General features: G+C 49.5%; 1 protein-coding gene across 1 annotated transcript in view; it reads right to left on the bottom strand.

The window, feature by feature from the left end:
• Window positions 1–24,400, bottom strand: part of LOC118944840 (receptor-type tyrosine-protein phosphatase mu-like) — a 543,829-nt gene that overhangs the window by 267,147 nt on the left and 252,282 nt on the right. The gene's annotated exons all lie outside the window — the stretch shown is intronic.

Here is a 24,400-nt window from a genome sequence, read left to right as displayed (position 1 = left end):
ACACTCCCCCTACCCACACTTCCCCTACCCACACTCCCCCCTACCCACACTCCCCCCTACCCACACTCTTTCCTACCCATCCCTACCCACATTCTCGCCTACCCACACTCCCCCTACCCACACTCCCCCCTACCCACACTCCTCCCTACCCACACTCTCCCCTACCCAACCCCTACCCACATTATCTCCTACCCACACTCTCCCTACCCACACTCCTCCTACCCACACTCCCCCCTACCCACACTCCCCCCTACCCACACTCCCGCCTACCCACACTCTCCCCTACCCAACCCCTTACCCACATTCTCTCCTACCCATACTCTCCCTACCCACACTCTCCCCTACCCACACTCCCCCCTACCCACACTCTCACCTACCCCACTCTCCCCTACCCCACTCTCCCCTACCTGCCATTCTCCCCTACCCACACTCTCCCCTACCTCCCACTCTCCCGTACCCCACTCTCCCCTACCTCCCACTCTCCCCTACCCACACTCTCCCCTACCCACACTCTCCCCTGCCGCCCCCTTACCCTACCCTCCACTCTCCCCTACCCCCCACTATCCCCTAGTTTTTGGTTTTTGGATCATGAAGGTGGCTTGACATTTACATGTTTTCTAAATGATCAGCATCTGATGACCCTCCTGTTAGTTGTAACGGGCTGCTCCTCTGACATCATCTAACCTTAATCATGCCAAATATATCTAACCTTAATCATGCTAAATATATAAGATGATTACACCCCAAAACATGACAGAAACACGCCAAATAACAGTTTATGCAAATACGTCTTGGAGATGGGAGGTGAAATGGTGCTTTCAGCTCTTACCAACTCTGTGTGTGTGTGTGTGTGTGTGTGTGTGTGTAGAGGGGGCGGGGAGGGGGGGGGGGGGGGGGGGGGGGGGGGGGGGGGGGGGGGGGGGGGGGGGGGGGGCGGCAAAATTGAATGCAACTGGACGGATCATGATGAAAGATACATGTTGAAAGCCTGGGTAGAGGGTAAGTGCAACGACAAATCTTTTCTAATATTTGCTTCTGGTGGAGGAGCGGAACAGGTTTGTGTGTGTGTGTGTGTGTGTGTGTGTGTGTGTGTGTGTGTGTGTGTGTGTGTGTGTGTGTGTGTGTAGAGGATGTAAATTGGTGCTCTCAGCCTCTGGGTACAGGAGAGAGACATTAGTCCTGGATGAAGGGAAACAAATTGGGCATGTCCACGACAGACCCACTTTACTGGGAGACAAGCGCGTGTGTGTTTGTGTTTCTGTGTGTGTGTGTTAGTGTTTCTGTGTGTGTGTGTGTTAGTGTTTCTGTGTGTGTGTGTGTTAGTGTTTCTGTGTGTGTGTGTGTTAGTGTTTCTGTGTGTGTGTGTTTGTGTTTCTGTGTGTGTGTGTGTTTGTGTTTCTGTGTGTGTGTGTTAGTGTTGGGCAATATAAACCTATTGTGATTATGTACCCATAAAACATTGTGATATACGATGCTATCGCCCCCCAAAAAACATTTAAAAAAAACCACTTGCTAAAACGACAGTTGGGCTATAGCGTGAAATCGAATGCAACTGGACGAATCATGACAAAAGATAACGTTGTTGGACGTCTGGGTCTGTCTGTCTGTCGAACGTCTGGGTCTGTCTGTCTGTCGAACGTCTGGGTCTGTCTGTCTGTTGAACGTCTGGGTCTGTCTGTCTGTCGAACGTCTGGGTCTGTCTGTCTGTCGAACGTCTGGGTCTGTCTGTCTGTCGAACGTCTGGGTCTGTCTGTCTGTCGGACATCTGGGTCTGTCTGTCTGTCGAATGTCTGGGTCTGTCTGTCTGTCGAACGTCTGGGTCTGTCTGTCTGTTGGACGTCTGGGTCTGTCTGTCTGTCGAACGTCTGGGTCTGTCTGTCTGTTGGACGTCTGGGTCTGTCTGTCTGTCGAACGTCTGGGTCTGTCTGTCTGTCGAACGTCTGGGTCTGTCTGTCTGTTGGACGTCTGGGTCTGTCTGTCTGTCGAACGTCTGGGTCTGTCTGTCTTTTGGACGTCTGGGTCTGTCTGTCTGTTGGACGTCTGGGTCTGTCTGTCTGTCGAACGTCTGGGTCTGTCTGTCTGTCGAACGTCTGGGTCTGTCTGTCTGTCGAAAGTCTGGGTCTGTCTGTCTGTCGAACGTCTGGGTCTGTCTGTCTGTTGGACGTCTGGGTCTGTCTGTCTGTCAAACGTCTGGGTCTGTCTGTCGAACGTCTGGGTCTGTCTGTCTGTTGAACGTCTGGGTCTGTCTGTCTGTCGGACGTCTGGGTCTGTCTGTCTGTCGGACGTCTGAGTCTGTCTGTCTGTCGAACGTCTGGGTCTGTCTGTCTGTTGGACGTCTGGGTCTGTCTGTCTGTCGAACGTCTGGGTCTGTCTGTCTGTTGGACGTCTGGGTCTGTCTGTCCGTCGAACGTCTGGGTCTGTCTGTCTGTTGGACGTCTGGGTCTGTCTGTCTGTCGAACGTCTGGGTCTGTCTGTCTGTCGAACGTCTGGGTCTGTCTGTCTGTTGGACGTCTGGGTCTGTCTGTCTGTCGAACGTCTGGGTCTGTCTGTCTGTCGAACGTCTGGGTCTGTCTGTCTGTTGGACGTCTGGGTCTGTCTGTCTGTCGAACGTCTGGGTCTGTCTGTCTTTTGGACGTCTGGGTCTGTCTGTTGGACGTCTGGGTCTGTCTGTCTGTCGGACGTCTGGGTCTGTCTGTCTGTCGAACGTCTGGGTCTGTCTGTCTGTCGAACGTCTGGGTCTGTCTGTCTGTTGGACGTCTGGGTCTGTCTGTCTGTCGAACGTCTGGGTCTGTCTGTCTGTCGGACGTCTGGGTCTGTCTGTCTGTCGGACGTCTGGGTCTGTCTGTCTGTCAAACGTCTGGGTCTGTCTGTCTGTCGGACGTCTGGGTCTGTCTGTCTGTCGAACGTCTGGGTCTGTCTGTCTGTTGGACGTCTGGGTCTGTCTGTCTGTCGAATGTCTGGGTCTGTCTGTCTGTCGAACGTCTGGGTCTGTCTGTCTGTCGAACGTCTGGGTAGAGGCTATGAGCAACGTAAATATTTCTAGTGTTCCTTTCTGGAGGAGGAGCGGAAAGAGGTTTCTGTCTGTCTGTCTGTCTGTCTGTCTGTCTGTCTGTAGTGAACTGGGTTATAGGATGAGGAACAGTCTGTAGTGAACTGCATCATGGGATGGATAGAGGACGTCTACCGAACTTCACAACTGGATAGTAATTTATTTTTTTGCCTCATAAAATAATAGTCAAATAAATGACATTGTTCGTTCTGTCTCTCATAATGATTGAGAATATCCTAAATGGCTTATTTTTTGAAAGCCACAACAAATTTAGGACAACACCTTCTTAGGCTAGAATATTCTGGAATAGGCTACTGTTCATAAGTACCTTGTATTAAAGCTTTCACGATAGGCCAATAGGAGGAAGGAGGATGGCTTATTGGCCGTTTGGTTTTCAACCTCTCATGGAGGGATTGTCCCCGACCCACATGAATCAACTCTTTGCCAATAAGTTTAAAGTGGATTAAACTTGTCATTCGGCTGCTGATATGGTTTTTACTCTTGCTATTGGTCCTCGGGCTGCCTTGTGTTTTTAGTCTGTTTACAATACCTTCTTGAGATGGAACTCTGTTACATTCTTGGAATGATTGGGAGTAAGCCACGCATTAAACTATGAAGCGTAGCTTTTAGTCATATTCATAGCCTATCGAAGGGAGAGAGGGAGGAGAGAGACAGAGTGAGAGAGAGAGGAGAGAGAGAGAGAGAGGGAGGAGAGAGAGGAGAGAGATAGAGAGAGAGGAGAGAGAGGAGAGAGAGAGAGAGAGAGAGAGAGAGAGAAAGACAGAGAAAGGAGAGAGAGGAGGGAGAGAGGAGAGAGAGAGAGGAGAGAGAGAGAGAGAGGGAGGAGAGAGAGGAGAGAGAGGTAGAGAGAGAGAGAGGTAGAGAGAGAGAGAGAGAGAGAGAGAGAGAGAGAGAGAGAGAGAGAGAGAGAGAGGAGAGGGAGGAGAGAGAGAGAGGAGAGAGAGAGGAGAGAGAGAGATTTGGGCAATACCACTATGACAGCAGTATATTATATCCCCAGTCGGAGCGGAATGAGTCTGTTTTCATGTAAAGTGTCAGTGTGACTACCGACCACTCTGCTCCACTTGGCCTAGTATTGCTATCTCTCTATTGCTCACTCTCCCTTACTCACTCTCTCCATTCCCTTTAAACTGCCTGTGCAACAGTGTGTCTTTGTGTTTAAGCTGTATGCCTGTGAGGTCTGCAGAGAGAAACAGCACATTTGTTTGCCTCATTCTAATACACATCATCTCTAAGCAGTGAGAGCAGAGAGCAATCCCATCGAACCCATAATGATAGCTTTCAATAACCAACAATCAAACATCCATCTGTACCCCTAGAGAGATCCTTTACCTCTAGAGGGAGAGATGAAGAGAGGGAGAGGTGGGAGAAAAAGGGGGAGGAGGGGGTTGTGGAAGCTGAAGGAAAGGATGAGAGAGGAAAAAGAGAGGAGTGAGGGAGAGAGATGACTAAAGAGAGGAGTGAGGGAGAGAGATGACTAAAGAGAGGAGTGAGGGAGAGAGATGACTAAAGAGAGGAGTGAGGAAGAGAGATGACTAAAGAGAGGTGTGAGGGAGAGAGATGACTAAAGAGAGATGTGAGGGAGAGAGATGACTAAAGAGAGGAGTGAGGGAGAGAGATGACTAAAGAGAGGAGTGAGGAAGAGAGATGACTAAAGAGAGGTGTGAGGGAGAGAGATGACTAAAGAGAGGTGTGAGGGAGAGAGATGACTAAAGAGAGGAGTGAGGGAGAGAGTTGACGATGTACACAGAGGAGTGAGGGAGAAAGATGACTAAAGAGATGTGTGAGGGAGAGAGATGACTAAAGAGAGGAGGGAGGGAGAGAGATGACTAAAGAGAGGAGTGAGGGAGAGAGATGACTAAAGAGAGGAGTGAGGAAGAGAGATGACTAAAGAGAGGTGTGAGGGAGGGAGATGACTAAAGAGAGGAGTGAGGGAGAGAGATGACTAATGAGAGGAGTGAGGGAGAGAGTTGACGATGTACACAGAGGAGTGAGGGAGAAAGATGACTAAAGAGATGTGTGAGGGAGAGAGATGACTAAAGAGAGGAGGGAGGGAGAGAGATGACTAAAGAGAGGAGTGAGGGAGAGAGATGACTAAAGAGAGGAGTGAGGGAGAGAGATGACTAAAGAGATGTGTGAGGGAGAGAGATGACTAAAGATAGGAGTGAGGGAGAGAGATGACTAAAGAGAGGAGTGAGGGAGAGAGATGAATAAAGAGAGGAGAGACTATTGCAGCTGGAAACGGCAGATTTTTTTTATGGATTATCTACAGAGGTCCATTATCAGCAACCATCACTCCTGTGTTCCAATGGCACTTTGTGTTAGCTAATCCAAGTTGATCATTTTAAAAGGCTAATTGATCATTAGAAAAACATTTTGGAATCATGGCGGGTCATGATGACCTGTTTTGGAATGCCTGATGACCTGGCTTGGGAGGTGAAGCTGGAGTCATGCGTCCTACGAAACATGACCCGCCAAACCGCGCTTCTTAACACACCACCCGCTTAACCCGGAAGCCAGCCGCACCAATGTGTCGGAGGAAAACACGGTTCACCTGATGACCGAGGTGCGCTAGCAGACGCCCGGTCCGTCACAAGGAGTCGCTGGAGCGCGATGAGCCAAGTATAGCCCCCCCGGCCAATCCCTCCCCTAACCCGGACGATGCTGGGCCAATTGTGTGCCGGTCATGGCCGGGTTGTGATACAGCCCCGGGATCGAACCCGGGTCTGTAGTGATGCCTCTAGCACTGTGAAGCAGTGCCTTAGACCGCCGCGTCACTCGGGAGACCCTCACCATTTCAGTAAGTGTACTTAATTGTTACCCAGAAAGGATTTGATATTGAGATAAAAACAGCTGCACTGAACCTTTAAACATCCCTTCGTTGCGCCGACTGAAACTGACAAACTGAGGCACGTTTTCTTAGGACACGGCAAAACGTGTGACCACCCGTCCCACCTCGGCGTAAATGACAGGTAAATGATCAACCCCGCCAGTGCACCAGTTTTTACATGACAAAAATGTTAACCGACGTGCACCATCACCTTAGTGGCCGCCTTAGCACCAACCGAAAGTAGAGCCCCGGGGATGAGTTGACTTCTGACCTGCCGTGATGTCTAATGAACACACTACCACCATACGGAGGGAGACGGACCAGGATGAGTTGACCTCTGACCTGCCGTACTCTATACTTACATGTTCTTTACTCTGTGGTAGTTTGTGTTTAAAAATAATAATAATAATAATGATAAAGTGGTGCAAACAAGTTGTGGAAAACCACTAGGTTGTACGTCCATCAATCATCAATTAAAGTCCTTTAACCGGATTAAAAGCCCAACTAAAACAGTGTGTGTTCCTGGTGAAGGAGTAGAGCAGGAATCATCAACTACATTCAGCCACGGGCTGATTTTTTTTCTTGAGCGGATGGTGGCGAGAACAAAATGAAACAATACGGCCCCAGGGGGTGTGAAATATGGCCAATATACCACGGCTAAGGGCACGACAAAAACGCGGAGTGCCTGGACACAGTCCTTAGCTGTGATCACACTGTGATCACACAGTCGTCCTACCCACATTATCTCCTACCCACACTCTCCCTACCCACACTCCTCCTACCCACACTCCCCCCTACCCACACTCCCCCCTACCCACACTCCCGCCTACCCACACTCTCCCCTACCCAACCCCTTACCCACATTCTCTCCTACCCATACTCTCCCTACCCACACTCTCCCCTACCCACACTCCCCCCTACCCACACTCTCACCTACCCCACTCTCCCCTACCCCACTCTCCCCTACCTGCCATTCTCCCCTACCCACACTCTCCCCTACCTCCCACTCTCCCGTACCCCACTCTCCCCTACCTCCCACTCTCCCCTACCCACACTCTCCCCTACCCACACTCTCCCCTGCCGCCCCCTTACCCTACCCTCCACTCTCCCCTACCCCCCACTATCCCCTAGTTTTTGGTTTTTGGATCATGAAGGTGGCTTGACATTTACATGTTTTCTAAATGATCAGCATCTGATGACCCTCCTGTTAGTTGTAACGGGCTGCTCCTCTGACATCATCTAACCTTAATCATGCCAAATATATCTAACCTTAATCATGCTAAATATATAAGATGATTACACCCCAAAACATGACAGAAACACGCCAAATAACAGTTTATGCAAATACGTCTTGGAGATGGGAGGTGAAATGGTGCTTTCAGCTCTTACCAACTCTGTGTGTGTGTGTGTGTGTGTGTGTGTGTGTAGAGGGGGCGGGGAGGGGGGGGGGGGGGGGGGGGGGGGGGGGGCGGCAAAATTGAATGCAACTGGACGGATCATGATGAAAGATACATGTTGAAAGCCTGGGTAGAGGGTAAGTGCAACGACAAATCTTTTCTAATATTTGCTTCTGGTGGAGGAGCGGAACAGGTTTGTGTGTGTGTGTGTGTGTGTGTGTGTGTGTGTGTGTGTGTGTGTGTGTGTGTGTGTGTGTGTGTGTGTAGAGGATGTAAATTGGTGCTCTCAGCCTCTGGGTACAGGAGAGAGACATTAGTCCTGGATGAAGGGAAACAAATTGGGCATGTCCACGACAGACCCACTTTACTGGGAGACAAGCGCGTGTGTGTTTGTGTTTCTGTGTGTGTGTGTTAGTGTTTCTGTGTGTGTGTGTGTTAGTGTTTCTGTGTGTGTGTGTGTTAGTGTTTCTGTGTGTGTGTGTGTTAGTGTTTCTGTGTGTGTGTGTTTGTGTTTCTGTGTGTGTGTGTGTTTGTGTTTCTGTGTGTGTGTGTTAGTGTTGGGCAATATAAACCTATTGTGATTATGTACCCATAAAACATTGTGATATACGATGCTATCGCCCCCCAAAAAACATTTAAAAAAAACCACTTGCTAAAACGACAGTTGGGCTATAGCGTGAAATCGAATGCAACTGGACGAATCATGACAAAAGATAACGTTGTTGGACGTCTGGGTCTGTCTGTCTGTCGAACGTCTGGGTCTGTCTGTCTGTCGAACGTCTGGGTCTGTCTGTCTGTTGAACGTCTGGGTCTGTCTGTCTGTCGAACGTCTGGGTCTGTCTGTCTGTCGAACGTCTGGGTCTGTCTGTCTGTCGAACGTCTGGGTCTGTCTGTCTGTCGGACATCTGGGTCTGTCTGTCTGTCGAATGTCTGGGTCTGTCTGTCTGTCGAACGTCTGGGTCTGTCTGTCTGTTGGACGTCTGGGTCTGTCTGTCTGTCGAACGTCTGGGTCTGTCTGTCTGTTGGACGTCTGGGTCTGTCTGTCTGTCGAACGTCTGGGTCTGTCTGTCTGTCGAACGTCTGGGTCTGTCTGTCTGTTGGACGTCTGGGTCTGTCTGTCTGTCGAACGTCTGGGTCTGTCTGTCTTTTGGACGTCTGGGTCTGTCTGTCTGTTGGACGTCTGGGTCTGTCTGTCTGTCGAACGTCTGGGTCTGTCTGTCTGTCGAACGTCTGGGTCTGTCTGTCTGTCGAAAGTCTGGGTCTGTCTGTCTGTCGAACGTCTGGGTCTGTCTGTCTGTTGGACGTCTGGGTCTGTCTGTCTGTCAAACGTCTGGGTCTGTCTGTCGAACGTCTGGGTCTGTCTGTCTGTTGAACGTCTGGGTCTGTCTGTCTGTCGGACGTCTGGGTCTGTCTGTCTGTCGGACGTCTGAGTCTGTCTGTCTGTCGAACGTCTGGGTCTGTCTGTCTGTTGGACGTCTGGGTCTGTCTGTCTGTCGAACGTCTGGGTCTGTCTGTCTGTTGGACGTCTGGGTCTGTCTGTCCGTCGAACGTCTGGGTCTGTCTGTCTGTTGGACGTCTGGGTCTGTCTGTCTGTCGAACGTCTGGGTCTGTCTGTCTGTCGAACGTCTGGGTCTGTCTGTCTGTTGGACGTCTGGGTCTGTCTGTCTGTCGAACGTCTGGGTCTGTCTGTCTGTCGAACGTCTGGGTCTGTCTGTCTGTTGGACGTCTGGGTCTGTCTGTCTGTCGAACGTCTGGGTCTGTCTGTCTTTTGGACGTCTGGGTCTGTCTGTTGGACGTCTGGGTCTGTCTGTCTGTCGGACGTCTGGGTCTGTCTGTCTGTCGAACGTCTGGGTCTGTCTGTCTGTCGAACGTCTGGGTCTGTCTGTCTGTTGGACGTCTGGGTCTGTCTGTCTGTCGAACGTCTGGGTCTGTCTGTCTGTCGGACGTCTGGGTCTGTCTGTCTGTCGGACGTCTGGGTCTGTCTGTCTGTCAAACGTCTGGGTCTGTCTGTCTGTCGGACGTCTGGGTCTGTCTGTCTGTCGAACGTCTGGGTCTGTCTGTCTGTTGGACGTCTGGGTCTGTCTGTCTGTCGAATGTCTGGGTCTGTCTGTCTGTCGAACGTCTGGGTCTGTCTGTCTGTCGAACGTCTGGGTAGAGGCTATGAGCAACGTAAATATTTCTAGTGTTCCTTTCTGGAGGAGGAGCGGAAAGAGGTTTCTGTCTGTCTGTCTGTCTGTCTGTCTGTCTGTCTGTAGTGAACTGGGTTATAGGATGAGGAACAGTCTGTAGTGAACTGCATCATGGGATGGATAGAGGACGTCTACCGAACTTCACAACTGGATAGTAATTTATTTTTTTGCCTCATAAAATAATAGTCAAATAAATGACATTGTTCGTTCTGTCTCTCATAATGATTGAGAATATCCTAAATGGCTTATTTTTTGAAAGCCACAACAAATTTAGGACAACACCTTCTTAGGCTAGAATATTCTGGAATAGGCTACTGTTCATAAGTACCTTGTATTAAAGCTTTCACGATAGGCCAATAGGAGGAAGGAGGATGGCTTATTGGCCGTTTGGTTTTCAACCTCTCATGGAGGGATTGTCCCCGACCCACATGAATCAACTCTTTGCCAATAAGTTTAAAGTGGATTAAACTTGTCATTCGGCTGCTGATATGGTTTTTACTCTTGCTATTGGTCCTCGGGCTGCCTTGTGTTTTTAGTCTGTTTACAATACCTTCTTGAGATGGAACTCTGTTACATTCTTGGAATGATTGGGAGTAAGCCACGCATTAAACTATGAAGCGTAGCTTTTAGTCATATTCATAGCCTATCGAAGGGAGAGAGGGAGGAGAGAGACAGAGTGAGAGAGAGAGGAGAGAGAGAGAGAGAGGGAGGAGAGAGAGGAGAGAGATAGAGAGAGAGGAGAGAGAGGAGAGAGAGAGAGAGAGAGAGAGAGAGAAAGACAGAGAAAGGAGAGAGAGGAGGGAGAGAGGAGAGAGAGAGAGGAGAGAGAGAGAGAGAGGGAGGAGAGAGAGGAGAGAGAGGTAGAGAGAGAGAGAGGTAGAGAGAGAGAGAGAGAGAGAGAGAGAGAGAGAGAGAGAGAGAGAGAGAGAGGAGAGGGAGGAGAGAGAGAGAGGAGAGAGAGAGGAGAGAGAGAGATTTGGGCAATACCACTATGACAGCAGTATATTATATCCCCAGTCGGAGCGGAATGAGTCTGTTTTCATGTAAAGTGTCAGTGTGACTACCGACCACTCTGCTCCACTTGGCCTAGTATTGCTATCTCTCTATTGCTCACTCTCCCTTACTCACTCTCTCCATTCCCTTTAAACTGCCTGTGCAACAGTGTGTCTTTGTGTTTAAGCTGTATGCCTGTGAGGTCTGCAGAGAGAAACAGCACATTTGTTTGCCTCATTCTAATACACATCATCTCTAAGCAGTGAGAGCAGAGAGCAATCCCATCGAACCCATAATGATAGCTTTCAATAACCAACAATCAAACATCCATCTGTACCCCTAGAGAGATCCTTTACCTCTAGAGGGAGAGATGAAGAGAGGGAGAGGTGGGAGAAAAAGGGGGAGGAGGGGGTTGTGGAAGCTGAAGGAAAGGATGAGAGAGGAAAAAGAGAGGAGTGAGGGAGAGAGATGACTAAAGAGAGGAGTGAGGGAGAGAGATGACTAAAGAGAGGAGTGAGGGAGAGAGATGACTAAAGAGAGGAGTGAGGAAGAGAGATGACTAAAGAGAGGTGTGAGGGAGAGAGATGACTAAAGAGAGATGTGAGGGAGAGAGATGACTAAAGAGAGGAGTGAGGGAGAGAGATGACTAAAGAGAGGAGTGAGGAAGAGAGATGACTAAAGAGAGGTGTGAGGGAGAGAGATGACTAAAGAGAGGTGTGAGGGAGAGAGATGACTAAAGAGAGGAGTGAGGGAGAGAGTTGACGATGTACACAGAGGAGTGAGGGAGAAAGATGACTAAAGAGATGTGTGAGGGAGAGAGATGACTAAAGAGAGGAGGGAGGGAGAGAGATGACTAAAGAGAGGAGTGAGGGAGAGAGATGACTAAAGAGAGGAGTGAGGAAGAGAGATGACTAAAGAGAGGTGTGAGGGAGGGAGATGACTAAAGAGAGGAGTGAGGGAGAGAGATGACTAATGAGAGGAGTGAGGGAGAGAGTTGACGATGTACACAGAGGAGTGAGGGAGAAAGATGACTAAAGAGATGTGTGAGGGAGAGAGATGACTAAAGAGAGGAGGGAGGGAGAGAGATGACTAAAGAGAGGAGTGAGGGAGAGAGATGACTAAAGAGAGGAGTGAGGGAGAGAGATGACTAAAGAGATGTGTGAGGGAGAGAGATGACTAAAGATAGGAGTGAGGGAGAGAGATGACTAAAGAGAGGAGTGAGGGAGAGAGATGAATAAAGAGAGGAGAGACTATTGCAGCTGGAAACGGCAGATTTTTTTTATGGATTATCTACAGAGGTCCATTATCAGCAACCATCACTCCTGTGTTCCAATGGCACTTTGTGTTAGCTAATCCAAGTTGATCATTTTAAAAGGCTAATTGATCATTAGAAAAACATTTTGGAATCATGGCGGGTCATGATGACCTGTTTTGGAATGCCTGATGACCTGGCTTGGGAGGTGAAGCTGGAGTCATGCGTCCTACGAAACATGACCCGCCAAACCGCGCTTCTTAACACACCACCCGCTTAACCCGGAAGCCAGCCGCACCAATGTGTCGGAGGAAAACACGGTTCACCTGATGACCGAGGTGCGCTAGCAGACGCCCGGTCCGTCACAAGGAGTCGCTGGAGCGCGATGAGCCAAGTATAGCCCCCCCGGCCAATCCCTCCCCTAACCCGGACGATGCTGGGCCAATTGTGTGCCGGTCATGGCCGGGTTGTGATACAGCCCCGGGATCGAACCCGGGTCTGTAGTGATGCCTCTAGCACTGTGAAGCAGTGCCTTAGACCGCCGCGTCACTCGGGAGACCCTCACCATTTCAGTAAGTGTACTTAATTGTTACCCAGAAAGGATTTGATATTGAGATAAAAACAGCTGCACTGAACCTTTAAACATCCCTTCGTTGCGCCGACTGAAACTGACAAACTGAGGCACGTTTTCTTAGGACACGGCAAAACGTGTGACCACCCGTCCCACCTCGGCGTAAATGACAGGTAAATGATCAACCCCGCCAGTGCACCAGTTTTTACATGACAAAAATGTTAACCGACGTGCACCATCACCTTAGTGGCCGCCTTAGCACCAACCGAAAGTAGAGCCCCGGGGATGAGTTGACTTCTGACCTGCCGTGATGTCTAATGAACACACTACCACCATACGGAGGGAGACGGACCAGGATGAGTTGACCTCTGACCTGCCGTACTCTATACTTACATGTTCTTTACTCTGTGGTAGTTTGTGTTTAAAAATAATAATAATAATAATGATAAAGTGGTGCAAACAAGTTGTGGAAAACCACTAGGTTGTACGTCCATCAATCATCAATTAAAGTCCTTTAACCGGATTAAAAGCCCAACTAAAACAGTGTGTGTTCCTGGTGAAGGAGTAGAGCAGGAATCATCAACTACATTCAGCCACGGGCTGATTTTTTTTCTTGAGCGGATGGTGGCGAGAACAAAATGAAACAATACGGCCCCAGGGGGTGTGAAATATGGCCAATATACCACGGCTAAGGGCACGACAAAAACGCGGAGTGCCTGGACACAGTCCTTAGCTGTGATCACACTGTGATCACACAGTCGTCCGGAACAGCTGGTGCTCTCATGCATGCCTCAGTGTTGCTTGCCTCAAAGCGAGAGGAGGAGAGAAGGAGACCAGGAAAGAGGAGGAGACGGAGAGAGAAGAGGAGAGAAGGAGAGAGGGGTAGAGGAGGAGAGAAGTAGATAGGGAGAGAGGAGTAGACAGGGAGGGAGGAGAAGGAGACCAGGAGAGAAGAGGTGAGGAGGAGGCTGGACAGTGGAAAATCAATCTTTCATTTTATTTCCAGCAATATGCTGTGTGGTGATTGGGGTCAGGGTGGAAGAAGACCTAGTGCTCTGTCTTGTACTTTAATACTGATTTCTCACTCACTCACTCACTCACTCACTCACTCACTCACTCACTCACTCACTCACTCACTCACTCACTCCCCCCCCCCATGGAAATTCCTACCATGCTTGTGACTAATGACAACACCATTCAACAACCATCTGGGAAGTTGAAAAATCACCTTGGTAACCCACAGCCTCCCACTGTTCTTGTACAGATTGTGTGTGTTTATGGTGTGTGTGTGTATGATGTGTGTGTGTGTATGGTGTGCGTGTGTTTGTTTGTGTGTGTACGGTGTGTTTGTGTGTGTTTGTGTGTGTACGGTGTGTGTGTATGGTGTGTGTATAGTGTGTGTGTGTGTGTGTGTGTGTGTGTTTGTGTTTGTACTGTGTGTTTGTGTGTGTACGGTGTGTGTGTGTGTGTACGGTGTATGTGTGTGTGTGTGTATGATGTATGTGTGTGTGTGTGTGTATGTTTGTGTGTGTGTGCGTTTGTGTGTGTATGGTGTGTTTGTGTGTGTGTGCTCTTACAGCCATAGTGAGTAAGACAGCAGTAGTAGCAGCACGTATTAGTTTGAGAATGATGGACAGAATTGGATGGCAGTTCAATCACTGTAATCAGTAATTATAGTGGGTAATATGGTGACTGTAGTTAAATCGCTTTGGGACGGTATTCAGACCTCTTGACTTTCAGGGGCTTGTAAACCATTACAGACTACAAAGGGAAGCACAGCCACGAGCTGCCCAGTGACACGAGCATACCAGACGAGCTAAACTACTTCTATGCTCGCTTCGAGGCAAGCAACACTGAGGCATGCAGGAGAGCATCAGCTGTTCTGGACGACTGTGTGATCACACTCTCCGTAACCGACGTGAGTAAGACCTTTAAACAGGTCAACATTCACAAGGCTGCGGGGCCAGACGGATTACCAGGACGTGTGCTCCGGGCATGTGCTGACCAACTGGCAGGTGTCTTCACTGACATTTTCAACATGCTCCTGACTAAGTCTGTAATACCAACATGTTTCAAGCAGACCACCATAGTCCCTGTGCCCAATAACACTTAGGCAACCTGCCTAAAGGACTACAGACCCGTAGCACACACATCCGTAGCCATGAAGTGCTTTGAAACGCTGGTAATGGCTCACATCAACACCATTATCCCAGAAACCCTAGACCCACTCCAATTTGCATACTGCCCAAACAGATCCACAGATGATGCAATCTCTGGACAAAAGGAACACCTTCCTGTGAATGCTATTCATTGACTACAGCTCAGAGTTGAACACCATAGTACCCTAAAAGCTCATCACTAAGCTAAGGATCCTGGGACTAAAGACCTTCCTCTGCAACTGGATCCTGGACTTCCTGACGGGCAACCCCTAGGTGGTGAGGGTAGGTAGCAACATATCTGCCACACTGATTCTCAACAATGGAGCCCCCCAGGGGTGTGTGCTCAGACTCCTTTTGTACTCCCTGTTCACCCACGACCGCGTGGCCAGACACGACTCCAACACCATCATTAAGTTAGCAGATGACCGAAGTGTTAAGCCTGATCGCCTCGAGTCTTCTTGGGTATGACGCTACAAACTTAGCACACCTGTATATAGGGGATTCTCCCATTCTTCTCTGCAGATCGTCTCAAACTCTGTCAGGCTGGATGGGGAGTGTCACTGTGTTTCAGGTCTCTCTCCAGAGATGTTCAATCGGGTTCAAGTCCGGGCTCTGGCTGGGCCAATCAAGAACATTCAGAGACTTGTCCCGAAGCCACTCCTGTGTTGTCTTGGCTGTGTGCTTAGGTTCATGGTCCTGTTGGAAGATGAACCTTCACCCCCAGTCTTAGGTCCGTAGCTCTCTGGAGCAGGTTTTCATCAAGGATCTCTCTGTAATTTCCTCCGTTAATCTTTCCCTCGATCCTGACTAGTCTCGCAGTTCCTGCCGCTGAAAAACATACCCACAGCATAAAGCTGTCACCACCATGCTTCACCGTAGGGATGGTGCCAAGTTTCCAACGGATGTGAAGCTTGTCATTCATGCTAAAAAGTTCAATCTTGGTTTCATCTTTCTCATGGTCAGAGTTCTTTAGGTGCCTCTTGGCAAACTCCAAGTGGGCTGTCATGTGCCTTTTACTGAGGAGTGGCATCCGTTTGGCCACTCTATCATAAAGGTCTGATTGTTGGAGTGCTTCAGAGGCGGTTGTCCTTCTGGAAGGTTCTCTCATCTCCACAGAGGAACTCTGGAGCTCTGTCAGAGTGACCATTGTGTGTGTGTGTGTGTGTGTGTGTGTGTGTGTGTGTGTGTGTGTGTGTGTGTGTGTGTGCGTGTGTGTGTGTGTGTGTGTGTGTGTGTGCGTGTGTGTGTGTGCATGTGTGTGTGTGTGTGTAGGGATGTTTTGGGTATGCGTGTTAATGTGTGTGTGGGTGTGTGTGTATGGATGTTTTGGGTATGCGTGTTTGTGTGTGTGTGTGTGTGTGTATGGATGTTTTGGGTATCTGTTGTAGGGATGTTTTGGGTATGTGTTGGAGGGATGTTTTGGGTATCTGTTGGAGGGATGTTTTGGGTATCTGTTGGAGGGATGTTTTGGGGATGTTTGTAGGGATGTTTTGGGTATCTGTTGTAGGGATGTTTTGGGTATGTGTTGGAGGGATGTTTTGGGGATGTTTGTAGGGATGTTTTGGGTATGATGATCTTGATACAAACTTTTACAGATATACAAGACAGTATCTTGTCTGGCTGTATCACTGCCCAGCAACTGCACCGCCCACAACCGCTGGGCTCTCCAGAGAGTGGTGCGATCTGCCCAACGCATCACCGGGGGCACACTGCCTGCCCTCCAGGACACCCACACCACAGGAAGGCCAAAAATATCATAAGGATATCAACCACCTGAGCCACTGCCTGTTCACCCCGTCATCATCCAGAAGGCGAGGTCAGTACAGGTGCATCAAAGCTGGGACTGAGAGACTGAAAAACAGCTTTCATCTCAAGGCCATTAAACTGTTAAAATAGCCATCACTATCCGGCTACCACCCGGTTATTCAACCCTGCACCTTAGAGGCTGCTGCCCTATATACATAGACATAATTTTTACATACTGATTTACTCATCTCATATGTACAGTATATACTCCATTCTACTGTATTCTAGTCAATGCTCATCCTAATATTTATATATTTCTTAATTCCATTAATTCCATTCTTTTAACTTTTAGATGTGTGTGTATTGTTATGAATTGTTAGATATTACTGTTGGAGCTAGGAACACAAGCATTTCACTACAATCCGCAATAACATCTGCTAAATACGTGTATCTGACCAATACCATTTGATTTGGATTTGATTAGCGACCGGGACGCCCCCCCATTGATTTTGTTAGTCACTCTCACTCGATATAATTATAGAAATATTTCTGTCAACCCTGGAAAAATGTGTAGATTTGGAGATAATTAACAATTCAAATGAAGTTCAGATGTTTTTTTTGTGGCATCCCTGTCCTATATACTACTTTTGACCAGGGCCTGGTGGGTACAGACATTAATTGATTGTTGTTCTATTACTCAGATAACCTTCATCATCTCCTCCCTCTTCTCCTTCTCCTCCCCAATCCACAACACCAAACTCAATCTATTCTGCTTTTCTCTGCCTGAAAAAAAAAAAAAGTGCCTTCATTCAACCTTACCTCAAACAATAATAGGAAGTCAACGTTATCTGGAGCCCAGAGGTAGGAGTGACTCTCTATTCAGACCTCAAGGCAACAATGGGATTAATTAGAAGAAAAAAAACTGTCAAGCTCACCAAACTATTCCCTCGTCTATTCTCGTCGGAACAGATGGATCTGGTGAGTAGACAAGGCTCCGAGTCCCAAATGACACCCTATGTCCTGTTTAGTGCACTAGTTTTAACCGGAGCCCTATGGGCCCTGGAGTAGTGATCTATATAGACTATATACCTGGATTAGTAGGTAGAAGGCCATTGACGACAGGAGGGGAGAGGAGGACCTTTGTTTGTCCTCTGCTCTAACACTATCTATTTTCTTAACCGTTTTTCCACGCTTCAAATTATATGCAGAAAGCCCTTATCCTTTTACATTGAAAATAAAAGAATGGTTGGCAATGTTCTTGTTCCCATCCTGCTGAGCATGTATATATTATGAAACAAATGGCTCTCTCTACTTTGTGTCGACTGCTCTCTAAACGGACCTACATGGCGTTCCTACCTTGGTCCAGACACCGGCTCCATAGCCCTGGTTCTGCCATCCTCAAGTCTCCATCTCTGGTCCTGCTCCATAGCCCTGGTTCTACCATCCTCAAGTCTCCATCTCTGGTCCTGCTCCATAGCCCTGGTTCTACCATCCTCAAGTCTCCATCTCTGGTCCTGCTCCGTAGCCTGGTTCTGCCATCCTCAAGACTCCATCTCTGGCCCTGCTCCATAGCCCTGGTTCTACCATCCTCAAGTCTCCATCTCTGGCCCTGCTCCATAGCCCTGGTTCTGCCCTCCTCAAGACTCCATCTCTGGTCCTGCTCCATAGCCCTGGTTCTACCATCCTCAAGTCTCCATCTCTGGTCCTGCTCCATAGCCCTGGTTCTACCATCCTCAAGTCTCCATCTCTGGCCCTGCTCCGTAGCCTGGTTCTGCCATCCTCAAGACTCCATCTCTGGCCCTGCTCCATAGCCCTGGTTCTACCATCCTCAAGTCTCCATCTCTGGCCCTGCTCCATAGCCCTGGTTCTGCCCTCCTCAAGACTCCATCTCTGGTCCTGCTCCATAGCCCTGGTTCTACCATCCTCAAGTCTCCATCTCTGTTCTGTAGCCCTGGTTCGGCCACAGGAGTCGCTGGTGCGCGATGAGACAAGGATATCCCTACCGGCCAACCCCTCCCTAACCCGGAAGACGCTAGGCCAATTACGCGTCGCCCCACGGACATCCCGGTCGCGGCCGGTTACGACAGAGCCTGGGCGCGAACCCAGTCTCTGGTGGCACAGCTGGCGCTGCAGTACAGCACCCTGCAGTACAGCACCCGGGAGGCCCTGGGAGGCCCAATAGCCCTGGTTTTGCCAGCTTCAAGTCTCGTCCTCTAGCCCACTACGCCACATTGGAATATAGACTCATCTGGTTGGCTTTATATTTAACATTCTGTTGCTCTGTGTTTGCTACTAGCCACATGGGATCTTGGGACATGGTAAACATGGTGTGGTCCCTCATGGTAAACATGGTGTGGTCCCTCATGGTAAACATGCCGTGGTCCCTAATGGTAAACATGCCGTGGTCCCTCATGGTAAACATGCCGTGGTCCCTCATGGTAAACATGCCGTGGTCCCTCATGGTAAACATGCCGTGGTCCCTCATGGTAAACATGCCGTGGTCCCTGATGGTAAACACGCCGTGGTCCCTCATGGTAAACACGCCGTGGTCCCTCATGGTAAACATGCCGTGGTCCTTCATGGTAAACATGCCGTGGTCCCTGATGGTAAACACGCCGTGGTCCCTCATGGTAAACATGCCGTGGTCCTTCATGGTAAACATGCCGTGGTCCCTGATGGTAAACATGCCGTGGTCCCTCATGGTAAACATGCCGTGGTCCCTCATGGTAAACATGGTGTGGTCCCTCATGGTAAACATGCCGTGGTCCCTGATGGTAAACATGCCGTGGTCCCTCATGGTAAACATGCCGTGGTCCCTCATGGTAAACATGGTGTGGTCCCTCATGGTAAACATGCCGTGGTCCCTCATGGTAAACATGGTGTGGTCCCTCATGGTAAACATGCTGTGGTCCCTCATGGTAAACATGGTGTGGTCCCTCATGGTAAACATGCCGTGGTCCCTCATGGTAAACATGCCGTGGTCCCTCATGGTAAACATGCCGTGGTCCCTGATTGTAAACATGCCGTGGTCCCTCATGGTAAACATGCCGTGGTCCCTGATGGTAAACACGCCGTGGTCCCTCATGGTAAACATGCTGTGGTCCCTCATGGTAAACATGCCGTGGTCCCTGATGGTAAACATGCCGTGGTCCCTGATTGTAAACATGCCGTGGTCCCTCATGGTAAACATGCCGTGGTCCCTGATGGTAAACATGCCGTGGTCCCTCATGGTAAACACGCCGTGGTCCCTCATGGTAAACATGGTGTGGTCCCTCTTGGTAAACATGCCGTGGTCCCTCATGGTAAACATGGTGTGGTCCCTCATGGTAAACATGCCGTGGTCCCTCATGGTAAACATGGTGTGGTCCCTCATGGTAAACATGCTGTGGTCCCTCATGGTAAACATGGTGTGGTCCCTCATGGTAAACATGCCGTGGTCCTTCATGGTAAACATGGTGTGGTCCCTCATGGTAAACATGCCGTGGTCCCTGATGGTAAACATGCCGTGGTCCCTCATGGTAAACATGGTGTGGTCCCTCATGGTAAACATGCCGTGGTCCCTCATGGTAAACATGGTGTGGTCCCTCATGGTAAACATGGTGTGGTCCCTCATGGTAAACATGGTGTGGTCCCTCATGGTAAACATGCCGTGGTCCCTCATGGTAAACATGGTGTGGTCCCTCATGGTAAACATGGTGTGGTCCCTCATGGTAAACATGGTGTGGTCCCTCATGGTAAACATGCCGTGGTCCCTCATGGTAAACATGGTGTGGTCCCTCATGGTAAACATGGTGTGGTCCCTCATGGTAAACACTCGTATAGTGTTTATGTGTAACACTGGGTCCATCCCTCCACTATAATTTTAGTTCCTTCTGGAACCTCTGACTCAGAGGGACCAGATAAACTGACGAACATCAGTGGTCATCGACAAAACTTCTGTCACGTCCTGACCTTAGTTCCTTTTTTATGTCTCTATTTTAGGTTGGTCAGGGCGTGAGTTGGGGTGGGCATTCTGCGTTTTGTGTTCTATGTTTTCTATTTCTACGTGTTTGCCCTGGTATGGTTCCCAATCAGAGGCAGCTGTCAATCGTTGTCTCTGATTGAGAACCATACTTAGGCAGCCTGTTTTTCCCACTTGAGTTGTGGGTAGTTGTTTTCTGTCTCGGTGTCTCTACCAGACAGGACTGTTTCGGTTGTGCTTTTGTTTACTTTGTGTTTCAGCGTTCAGTTATTGAATACATTTGACACGGACACCTCACCACGCTGCGCTTTGGTCCTCTTCTCCTTCAACCAACGAAAACCGTTACCACTTCAGAGTTTCTCATTACAGGTCGTCCTCCACGGAGGACATGTTTCTGCTGTACAAATGAAATGCACTTCTGAAAAGCACTAACATACTGCTGCGTTATCCAGAATGCTACCTGAAATGGATTGAGTTTAGGCCGTAGATTCTATAAATTGGAATGTGCTAACACCAACATGCTCTGAGGGGAATGTTTAGCTGGTATTGGGATAACTTCTGAGGGGAATGTTTAGCTGGTATTGGGATAACTTCTGAGGGGAATGTTTAGCTGGTATTGGGATAACTTCTGAGGGGAATGTTTAGCTGGTATAGGGATAACTTCTCAGGTCGAATGTTTAACTGCTTCTCAGCCTCGAGTGGTTGAAAATAACTTTATGCTGCGAAACACTGTGATATCCTGTTGCTGTAATGCACTACCCCCCCCCCCCCCCCTGCCAGGATGGGACCACAGAAACAGTATTACTACAACAGACATTCACATTCAAGTCAATGTTCCATGATGGATGAAGCGGCGTGCAGTATTTCAGTCCTGTTGCTGTAATGCACTACCCCCTGCTATGAGCGGAAAGCCACCTGATGGCAGGCCTAGTCGGAAGGTACACTTATCCTGCATGGATGGATTTGATGTGGTAAACAACTTCACACTGGTTCAGATGTAACAGCTAGACCTGGGGCCCGTTGGTTATATTGTACAGGACTAAGCTAAATCAGTGTATTCACACCTTTATTTAACCAGGTAGGCTAGTTGAGAACACCTTTATTTAACCAGGTAGGCCAGTTGATAACAAGTTCTCATTTACAATTGCGACCTGGCCAAGATAAAGCAAAACAGTTCGACACATACAACGACACACAGTTACACATGGAGTAAAACAAACATACAGTCAATAATACAGTAGAAGAAGTCTATATACAGTGTGAGCAAATGAGGTAAGATAAGGGAGGTAAGGCAATAAATAGGCCATGGTGACGAAGTAATTACAACATACTAATTAAACACTGGAGTGAATAGATGTGCAGAAGATGAATGTGCAAGTAGAGATACTGGGGTGCAAAGGAGCAAGATAAATAAATAAATACAGTATTGGGATGAGGTAGTTGGATGGGCTTTTTACAGATGGGCTTTTTACAGATGGGCTATGTACAGGTGCAATGATCGGTGAGCTGCTCTGACAGCTGGTGCTTAAAGCTAGTGAGGGAGATAAGTGTTTCCAGTTTCAGAGATTTTTGCAGTTTGTTCCAATCATTGGCAGCAGAGAACTGGAAGGAAAGACAACCAAAGGAGGGATTGGCTTTGGGGGTGACCAGTGAGATATACCTTCTGGAGCATGTGCTACGAGTGGGTGAGGCTATGGTGACCAGTGAGCTGAGAAAAGGCGGGGCTTTACCTAGCAAAGACTTATAGATGACCTGGAGCCAGTGGGTCTGGCGACGAGTATGAAGCGAGGGCCAGCCAACGAGAGCATACAGGTCGCAGTGGTGGGTAGTATTTGGGGCTTTGGTGGCAAAACGGATGGCACTGTGATAGACTGCATCCAATTTGTTGAGTAGAGTGTTGGAGGCTATTTTGTAGATGACATCGCCGAAGTCGAGGATCGGTAGGATGGTCAATTTTACAAGGGTATGTTTGGCAGCATGAGTGAAGGATGATTTGTTGCGAAATAGGAAGCCGATTCTAGATTTAATTTTGGATTGGAGATGCTTAATGTGAGTCTGGAAGGAGAGTTTAAAGTCTAGCCAGACACCCAGGTATTTGTAGTTGTCCACATATTCTAAGTCAGAGCCATCCAGAGTAGTGACGCTAGACGGGTGGGCGGGTGCAGGCAGCGATCGGTTGAAAAGCATACATTTAGTTTTACTTGTATTTAAGAGCAGTTGGAGGCCTCGGAAGGAGTGTTGTATGGCATTGAAGCTCGTCTGGAGGCTAGTTAACACAGTGTCCAAAGAAGGACTAGAAGTATACAGAATGTTTACATGACAGGTACATGTGACAGCTAGACCTGGGCCCATTGGGTTCTACTGTACGGGGGACCAAACTAAATCAGTGTATTCACACATTCACAGGTTCAGATGTAACAGCAGTGGGCGTGAATTGAGCTACATTTAGAAGTAGTTGAATTGAACTCAGGTCAACACTAAAATGAGCAGCATGTTGGTTGTAAAGACCGGTAAGGGGACATACAGTAAGACGGTGGTGATTTTCATGAATGGCCCTATACAGAGAGACCAAGGACAAAAGAGATCTACACACAATGTCTTCCAGTTTCAACACGATTGTACATCCACCAGAGGTACACAGTGAGAGAAGAAGAAAAAAAAAGCAATCAGAAAATCCTTGGGAATATCTTTTGGAGTCCTCTAAGAAAATATATTAAAAACATGGATTCCGGGGAAGAAGAACAGTCCCTTCGGTTTCATTCAAATTGGTTTCATCCTTGTATTATTCATTCCCTATTTCTCAAAAAGATTGAAATAACATGTCTTTTTGTCACTAGAAACATTACTCAATGTATAATGAAGTGCCCAAGTAGCAATGATTATGAATAATAACAAAGGACGAACAGACGCAGTGACATAAAGTGCAGACAGGGAGGGTCGAGGGAGGGAGGGAGGGAGGGGTGGAGGGAGAGAGGGAAGGAGGGGCGGAGGGAGGGTGGAGGGAGGGGCGGAGGGAAGGGTGGAGGGAGGGAGGAAAGGAGGGGCGGAGGGAAGGGTGGAGGGAGAGAGGGAGGGGCGGAGGGAATGGTGGAGGGAGGGAGGGAGAGAGGGAAGGAGGGGCGGAGGGAGGGAGGGAGGGAGAGAGGGAAGGAGGGGCAGAGGGAGGGAGGGAAGGGTGGAGGGAGGGAGGGAAGGAGGGGCGGAGGGAAGGGTGGAGGGAGAGAGGGAAGGAGGGGCGGAGGGAAGGGTGGAGGGAGGGAGGGAAGGAGGGGCGGAGGGAGGGAGGGAGGGAGAGAGGGAAGGACGGGCGGAGGGAGGGAGGGAGGGAGAGAGGGAAGGAGGGTGGAGGGAGGGAGGGAGGGAGAGAGGGAGGGTGGAGGGAGGGGAGGAAGGGAGGGTGGAGGGAGGGGCGGAGGGAAGGAGGGAAGTAGGGAGGGAGTGAGGAGGGAGAGACGGAGGGAGGGAGGGAAGGGTGGAGGGAGGGCAGGGAGGGAGGGAAGGGTGGAGGGAGGGAGGAAGGGAAGGAGGGAGGGAGTGAGGAGGGAGGGAGGGAAGGGTGGAGGGCACGGAGGGAGGGAAGGGTGGAGGGATGGAGGGAGGGAGGGAGGGAGGAAGGGAGGGAGGGAGGAAGGGAGGGAGGGAGGGAGGGAGGGAAGGGTGGAGGGAGGGAGGGAGGGAGGGAGGGAGGGAGGGAGGGAGGGAGGGAGGGAGGGAGGGAGGGAGGGAGGGAGGGAAGGGTGGAGGGAGGGAGGGAGGGAGGGAAGGGTGGAGGGAGGGAGGGAGGGAGGGAACATAGAGGGAGCATAGAGGGAGGGAGGAAGAGTGGAGGGCGGGAGGGTGGAGGGCGGGAGGGTGGAGGGAGGGAGGGAGGGATGGAGGGAGGGAGGGAACATAGAGGGAGCATAGAGGGATGGAGGGTGGAGGGAGGGAGGGAGGGCGGGAGGTTGGAGGGATGGTGGAGGCCTTACTACCAGAACGCAAGTGTCACCCAAATATACATAACGTCGGCGTTTATCCTTTACATATGCCAGCATTCCATTCAAACAATGCAGTCCATCCACAGCCATACACTGGCTGAAATAATGGATGGACTATTCAATGGGCTCTAGTTAAAAGTAGTGCACTATACAGGGAATAAGGTTCCATAGGGCTCTGGTCTAAAGTAGTGCACTATACAGGGAATAGGGTTCCATAGGGCTCTAGTCAAACAATGCAGTCCATCCACAGCCATA

The sequence above is a fragment of the Oncorhynchus mykiss genome, chromosome 28 (genome assembly GCF_013265735.2).
Source record: "Oncorhynchus mykiss isolate Arlee chromosome 28, USDA_OmykA_1.1, whole genome shotgun sequence".
NCBI classification, from domain to species: domain Eukaryota; kingdom Metazoa; phylum Chordata; class Actinopteri; order Salmoniformes; family Salmonidae; genus Oncorhynchus; species Oncorhynchus mykiss.
The sequence above is the reverse complement of the archived record's forward strand: the minus strand, read 5'-3'. Positions and strand labels throughout refer to the sequence as shown.